This window comes from Solanum pennellii, chromosome 1 (genome assembly GCF_001406875.1).
Source record: "Solanum pennellii chromosome 1, SPENNV200".
In the NCBI taxonomy this organism is placed as follows: domain Eukaryota; kingdom Viridiplantae; phylum Streptophyta; class Magnoliopsida; order Solanales; family Solanaceae; genus Solanum; species Solanum pennellii.
In genome coordinates, this window is record NC_028637.1 from 49989157 (window position 1) to 49997916 (window position 8760).

The following is an 8760-nucleotide window of genomic DNA, read 5'->3' on the forward strand; positions in this document are numbered from 1 at the left end:
GTAACAAGTATATATATATATATATATATATATAAAAGAAGAAAACTTACACGTGTCAACACAAAAATAATTTTAGATTAATTAAAAAATTAATGATGTGCAGTTAATTTGAATAATAGTCTATTATTTTATTTTTAAAAGTTATTTTAACATCAATTCTTACATTTAAATGAGATAAACTTTTAAAGTGTTATAAACAATTTGTATTATAGTGAATGTCTAATTATGTGGAGTCCTAGTAGGATATGGTTAGGAATCCTACTTGGGGACCAAGTAAGGTTTTCCCTATAAATAAAGGGTTTTCCTTCATTGTAAAGAAGATTTGTGAAAGATCTATGAATCCTGAATATACTATGAATAGGAGATCTTTTCTCTACTTTCTACTTCTAATTTCATATAGTTTCATAACACGTTATCAGCACGAGTTTCTAACCAATTGACATATCGATTGAGCTATATATTACCGAACTCGTCTTTTTGCCGAAGTTGTAAAATTGGCCGGTTGATGTGTACGAGGGAAGAGACGCATGTTTACATATAAATTGAGTAATCAATTTTGGATCTATTAATCGAATTGTTTAGTATTACAATGTTATAGAGAAAGCAATATGTCAGGTTAGCATGTTTCTTTATTGTATTTACTTAGATTCTTTTTACAAGAGCTAATGAAATTTATAATGTTTTACATAATGCAACTGGAATTAGCGAAGAAAATTTTTTTTAATAATATATGATTTGTTAAAATATATTGAACTACAATTTTGAAAATTTTAGAAATTTTATATTAGAATATGTTTCTTACTATGGATCCATGATAAAAGTTTTCATCACAACTTCCCTCGTGTTGAAAGATGTGGTATAATTTTATTAAAGGCTCTAAAGTGAGTCTTAATTGAGAATATAATCCAATTGCATAAAAATAAAGAAGATAAGACGATGGATTCAAGTCCAATTGCACCAAGATGGTAAGACGATAGATTCATGTCTAATCGCACCAAGAGGGTAAGACATCAGAATTCTTGATGCTTTGTGATGAAAGATGTTGGATTCAAGTCCCTCATTGATTTATGGCATAAGACGTTGAGTTTGAGTCTCAATGCACCATATTGATGATATTATGATGACTAAGGGAAATAATGAGTTTTTGATAAAATTAGTCATGAAATATATCTCGTTAAGCAGATCCATTCCCTAAAGTGAATGTAGCAGTGCATAAATGTCTAAAAGAAGACAATTGATTGAATGATGCACATGAATATTGAATGAGGTACTAAGTTATCAAAATTTGATGTACTTAGATGATTGTGTTCTATTCATGAAGAATGAGAGCCTTTGATAAATGGTAAAAATATAGATCCATTCTTAAGAGTGAATGAGGTGATAAGCCACCATGCTAGACGTGAATTTTCTTGTACTCCTTGTTAACAAGGCAAGTTAAATGTGAGACCATCATAAATGAAAGTTGAGATTGAATTCTCTGCGTTCTAGGAACGTATACAGATATTTGTGGACCTAGTCATCCACCTAGTAGATTGTTTAGATATTTAATGGTCCTAATAAATGTTTCTTCTATATGGTCTCATGTGTGCCTATTATTATCTCGCAACTTGATGTTTGCAAAAATGTTGACACAAATAATATGTTACATGCACAATTTTCTTCAGTTAGTTCATTCAATGATGGAATCACGACTCACCTAAAGGGTAAAGTAATTGAGAAGAAATAAATCTAAAAAATTACTCTTGGAGTAATAAAATTGAAATTTACTTATAAAATAGTAAATCAGAAATTTACTAAAGCAAAAGGCACATGGCGTAGTAAACTTGGAGTTTACGAGTACTACTAATTTTATTAGTTGGCATGAATAATTTGGTCATTTCAAAGATGTGCATACTGAGTAATGGACATATATTGAAAAAATAGAAGATTCTTCCAGAATTCTTTACGCTGCTTGTTCTCGTGATAAAGTTGATTGGATCAACTAAAGTTGGGACTAAATCCCTAAATTCTGAAAAGTATAAAAGGTGAATATGGTCCCATTTACCTATCATGTGATATGATAAAAACATGCATCAATAAGATAATCACATGTGGCTTTGTTGTCAACCAGTAGTTTGACATTCACAAAATTGTTTGTGCAAAAATAATTGAGTTAAGAGCACAATTTCAGAATATGTAATCAAGACAATTTATCTTGGTAATATTGATAAATACTCAATATGATGTGACACTAAATGTCTCACATAGTGAATCATTGCTTATGAAAATAAAGTTTCATGTGTTGATCTGAAATATGATATTACATACAAACATAATTGTATGAATCAAACCAATAAGTTATGATCAATTTTTCTGTTAATTGGTTTATGGTCAGGGACCAAATAGTTTTCATCTGATAATTTTGATGTGCAATATATAATTAATGAATATACGATGATGCACAAAGATAAATTCTCCAAAAGATTGAGATATATGTTAGGTTGTCTAACATAAGGGGGAGATTAGAAGCAACACAAAAGTTGTAAATACTCCTATTGAATGTCCCTTAAGGATAAAGTCTATGACATACATGAAGCATGATAGACTAATCAATTCTAAATAAAGTAATCCTTGAAAAAGGGGGAGGATCAAAGAATCAAAATGATCATAATAAGGAGACAATGTGCTCTTGGAGAGCCTACGACATAACACTTTATGAAACCTCATGAGAGGGGTAGCTACCTAAAAATAATGAAGTGATGAGATCTCAATAAGTTTTGTCGTATTGTGAATCGATACAAAATGATATATCGTTGACGATATTTTGATACAATAGCGCGCAATATTGTAAAAGATTATGAGGATATGAATTCTACATCTATTAAAGCATACTTGTATAGAAATAATTATCAAGTGAAAAGTGGAATGATGCATCTTGGTAAGCGTAAAGCTTATTTGACTTGCAATCTAGTCACTAGAATATATCATACATTTAATATTGAATGTTATCACTTGACAAAATTAATATGAAAAGTCATGAAGGATTCAAAATCTAAAGTATGTGCAAGTTTTTGGAGAACTTGTTTATAATCTTTATAAGGATTAAATCGATTCAAAATGCATGAAGCATATACAAATATTGTTGTGCAAGTTGATAACTAGAATTGAAACTCTTGAAGAGTTTTCAAAGGGCAATAGATTATTTGCTTAAAGAAGTTAAAGTAAGGAACTTGCAGAAATCTTTGATCTTGAAGGAAAGATTCATAAAAGTAGATAGAAGAAAACATATTTCGTCAAGATTTTTCTACTCATGAGCTCCCAAGAATGGTGATATCAACATGCAAGAGGTATGTTCAAGTAACATTATTGTTGATTTATTCACCAAGTCTCTATCAACTACAACTTTCAAGAAGATGATGCACAAGCTTGGAAAACGAAGATTCTAGTCTCTGAATTGATGTTCTCATAAGGGGAAGTTAATACGCGATGTACTCTTTTTCCCTCACAAGGTTTTGTCCCATTGGGTTTTCCTTGTAAGGTTTTTAATGAGGCATCTATAATGCGTATTATTAGATATGTGTACTCTTTTTCCTTCACTAGATTTTTTTTCCACTGGGTTTTATCTAGTAAGGTTTTAACGAGGCACATAATCTATCGACATTCAAGGGGGAGTGTTATAAACAATTTGTATTATATTGAATGTCTAATTATGTGGAATCCTAGTAGGATATGGTTAGGAATCCTACTTGGAGACCAAGTAAGGTTTTCCCTATAAATAAAGGGTTTTCCTTCATTGTAAAGAAGATTTGTGAAAGATCTATGAATCCTGAATATACTATGAATAGAGGATCTTTTCTCTATTTTCTACTTCTAATTTCATATAGTTTCATAACATAAAGCAAATTTTTAAAATTAACGTAATGTTACTGTAAATAATAATTTTAAAATCTTTTTATAAAATTAACCAAAAAGCAGAAAAAAAAGAGTAACCGACAAAATTATCAATTTCATGGTTATTTATCGATTTCTTTATATCAAACTAGAGAACCTAGTTGCGCTTTGCGCGATCATTAGAAAAATAATGTTTTCACTTCGGTTAATTTATATTTAGTGTATTTTCTAAGTGTTAACATTATTACTTATTTTAATTATACTATGAAAATTCTTTAATTATTTTTTATATCTTTTTTATATTTTTCGATCAAAATAGACTTAAAGTTAATTGTTATTTTCTTATATCCCCTATCCACTTTAAATCGATTATCTATACTACACTTACACCCATCGTACTATTAAAAAAATCAAACATTCATATAATGAAAATCCTGTTATAAATACATTGGTTGAGTGGATAGTCCATAAAGTTAGTACATGAAAACCTATCCATATTCACTAGGTTTCATAAACCTTTTTGGATAAGAATGTATCTATTTATTATGATAATTAATAAGAAGAAAATTTCTCTTCTTCTATCTACTTCTCTTGTCTTCTTCTCTTTATGATTATAGTCACGTTACAACATTCAATATTAGATGTATGACATTTTCTAGTGCCTAGATTGCAAGTCAAACAAGCTTTACGCTTACCAAGATGCATCATTCCACTTTTCACTTGATAATTATTTCTACACAATCATGCTTTAATTGTAGAATTCATATCCTCATAATCTTTTACAATATTGCGCGCTATTGTATCAAAGATAGCGTCAACGATATACCATTTTGTATCGATTCACAATACGACAAAACTTATTGAGGTCTCATCACTTCATTATTTTTAGGTAGCTACCCCTCTCATGAGGTTTCAGTAAGTGTTATGTTGTAGGCTCTCCAAGAGCACATTGTCTCCTTATTATGATCATTTTGATTCTTTGATCCTCCCCCTTTTTCAAGGATTATTTTATTTAGAATTGATTAGTCTATCATGCTTCATGCATGTCATAGACTTATCCTTAAGGGACATTCAATAGATGTATTTGCAACTCTTGTGTTGCTTCTAGTCTTCCCCTTATGTTAGACAAACTAACATATATCTCAATCTTTTGGAGAATCTATCTTTGTGCATCATTGTATATTTGTTGATTATATACTACATACTAAAATAATCAGATGAAAAATATTTGGTCCCTGATCATAAATCAATAGAAAGAAAATCTGATCATAATTTGTTGGTTTGATGAATACAGTTACTTTTGTATGCGGTATCATGTTTCGGATAAACACATGAAGATTTATTTTCACAAGCAATGATTTCACTATCTCAGACTAATGTCACAACATCTTGAGTATTTATCAATATTATCAAGATAAATTGTCTTGATTACATACTCTGAAATTATGCTCTTAACTCAATTTTTTTTGCACAAACAATTTTGTGAATGTCAAACTACTGGTTGACAACAACCGCACATATGATTATCTTATAGATGCATCTTTTTATCATGTCACATGATAGGTGAACGGACCCATATTCACCTTTTATACTTTTCAGAATTTAGAGATTTAATTTCAACATTAGTTGATCCAATCAATTTGTCATGAGAACAAACAACAAAAGAATTCTAGAAGAATCTTCTAGTTTTTCAATGTATGTCTAGTACTCAGTATGCATATCTTTGGGATGACCAAATTATTCATGCCAACTAATAAAATTATTAGTACTCGTAAACTCCATGTTTACTACGCCATGTGTCTTCTGCTTTAGTAAATTTCAAATTTATTATTATATGAGTAAATTTTAATTTTATTACTCCAAGAGTAATTTTCAAATTTATTTTTTCTCAATCACTTTACCTTTTATGATGGTCTCACAATTAGTTAGCCTTGCTAACAAGTAGTACAAAAGAATTCACCATTTAAAAGAATTTCTAGTTTCTTCCATGGATGTTCATTTTAATTTTCGATAATTCGTCCAAATATTATAGACTAACGATGTCCTAGACAATCGTGTCAAACTAAGAAAGTATTTGAATTAGTAAACTTCTTATTTACCATAGAATGTGTCTCAATTGCATTAATTCTTGTCCAATACAAGCCCGAAGATAAAACATGAAACTTTTCTATAATAAATGTCTTCTTAGAGACATTCTTGGTGATACCACATCATTGACCGCTATCTTTTTTACGTCTAGCATGATGACTTATAACCTCATTCACTCTAAAGAATGATCTGAATTTTTACCATTTATCAAAGGGTCTCATTCTTCATGAATGGAACACAATCATCTAAGTACATTAAATTTTGATAACTTTGTACCTCATTTCATATTAATGTGCATCATTCAATCAATTGTCTTCTTTTAGACATTTATGCACTAGTACATTCACTTTGGGGAATGGATCTGCTTCAACGAGATATATTTCATGACTAATTTTATAAAAAAACTCATTATTTCCCTTAGTCATCATAATATCATCAATATGGTGCATTGAGACTCAAACCCAACGTCTTATGCCATAAATCAATGAGGGACTTGAATCCAACATCTTTCATCACAAAGCATCAACACTTCTGATGTCTTACCCCTTGGTGCGCTTTGGACGTAAATCCATTGTCTTATTCTTTTGGTGCGATATAACTTAAATTTATTGTCTTACCCACAATGAGGCTAAACCTTAAGCCTTTGAAAATAATTGCAATTTTATCACTTTTGGTGATCATTAATATGATTATATATTATAATTACACACAAAACTGAGACTAATGATTTCTTATAATCAACACTAGCAGTTAGTAGATATAGTTTAATAGATCACGTACCTCATATAAAGATTGAAAACATATCTTTCACTAAATTCTGCTTATTTAATTATTAAACTAAATTAAGGAATTCTCTTCCCAGTCGGTTAAAATTAAATGTATAGAAATTCGACAAGTCTCTTTAAATACTTACTTTAGATGGTACCTCCAGATCTGTTACATAAATAATTATAACATAAAGATAAATCATACCTTGAAGATATAAGAACCTTATTGCATAACTTATGCAAGATCTCTTTTGCACTTTTTCCGTCTTCTTCATAATTCTTTATGAATAGAACNTCTATTGTAACAACCTGTTTAGTAGGTTCGAGCAGTAAAATTATGTTGATAAAAACTGACTGGGTCGACGGACCACGCGACGGACCGTCATGGTCACGACGGCCCGTGATGGATTCCGTCGTCCCATACTTGTGTAATTTCTTCTGCTACTCTTCTCATTACCCTCGACGACAAGTAGGACGAACCGTCATAGGCACGACGGACCGTCGAGGGCCTTCGTTCCAAAACACTTCAACTCTGGGAATCGGGGTACTGGAGTTACTTCTCTGAACTTCACGACGGACCTGCAGGACGGACCGTCATGGATACGATGGACCGTCACAGGGTCTTCGTACCAAAACACTTCAATTTTTGGAGCCTGGATACCGGAATCGACTCTCTGAACTTCACGACGGACTTGCAGCACGGACCGTCGTAGATACGACGGACCGTCACAAGCTGCGTAACCCCGACTTGGTCAGACTTCCGCTAAAATTTTCTTGGGGGTGTTTTGAACTATTCATAACTATTATTATAAAATTAGTGGGTTAATGTGTATAATTGAGTTAGTTGGGGGTTAAAGGAGATAACTTAAAAATAAATAGTGGGTTACTTTTACCATCTTTTAAAAATTGATTATATGATAATTAGGGTAAAAAGAATCTGGAAAAAGAAAAGAAAAGAAAAATAAAAAGAGAAGGGCGTGAACGAAGGGAGGAGCGAGAAACGTGAATTTAAAAGGTTCAAAGGCATTGGGGAGATAGCTTGCTTGATTTCGATCCTTCGGTGGATGTAGGTTATGGTTTAATTCTATCTAATAGATAAACTCTAAATAGCGATTGATATGTATTGAATGATATTGTAAAGTCTCCTATGTACTTGATTGTGTGGTTGCATGTTTTTGATTGTGTGGTTTGTGGTTGGCTATAAAGTTAAGAGAATGTTGAAATTCTAATCTTGAACCATCTATACCGAAGTAATACCTTGAAATAAAGGAGGCTTGATGAAAATAATATAACCATGAACTGAAAGTGGTGGTAATAAATGATGATTAATGGTAATTATTGGATCGGAGTGTCACGTTCCGACACGGATTATTGGATCGGAGTGTCACGTTCCGACACGGATTATTGGATCGGAGTGTCACGTTCCGACACAGTATTAGGGGATCGGAGTGTCACGTTCCGACACACTAACATTGAAGGCAGGAAATCTTGAATTAACTTAATATACTCGAATTCAAAGAATCTAGTTCCCAAACGAGTATGGTGTAAAGGCATGAGTCATCATAGGTGTGCTTAATGTTGTGATTGAGGGTGTAACCGTTATGGTGTTGTTGTTTCTATGGTTCATGTGCTTGTTGTTTGCCAACTGTTAAGTATTGTAGTTGGTTTTATATTATTGTTTAATATATACTGGTTTCTATTTTGAGTTGGCCGATGATACCTACTCAGTACGTGTTCCTTGTACTGACCGCTACTTTTATTTTCTTCTTGTTGTTTTGTGGAGTGCAGCAAGTGCACCATTGACTTCGACTCGTCCTCAACTCTAGCCAGTCTTCAGCACATCAGATTTCAGGGTGAGCTATTATTCCTAGCTCGGGCTGGATTCTCTTCTTCACGTCTTGATGTCTTTGAAGTTCGGACATGGACCATCTTTCTACTTATTTTAGTTGTTAAATACTTTTAGACTTAGTAATTTGAGGATAGATGTTCTTGATGTGATGGCTTCCAGATTTTGGGGATGATAAGTATTATACTT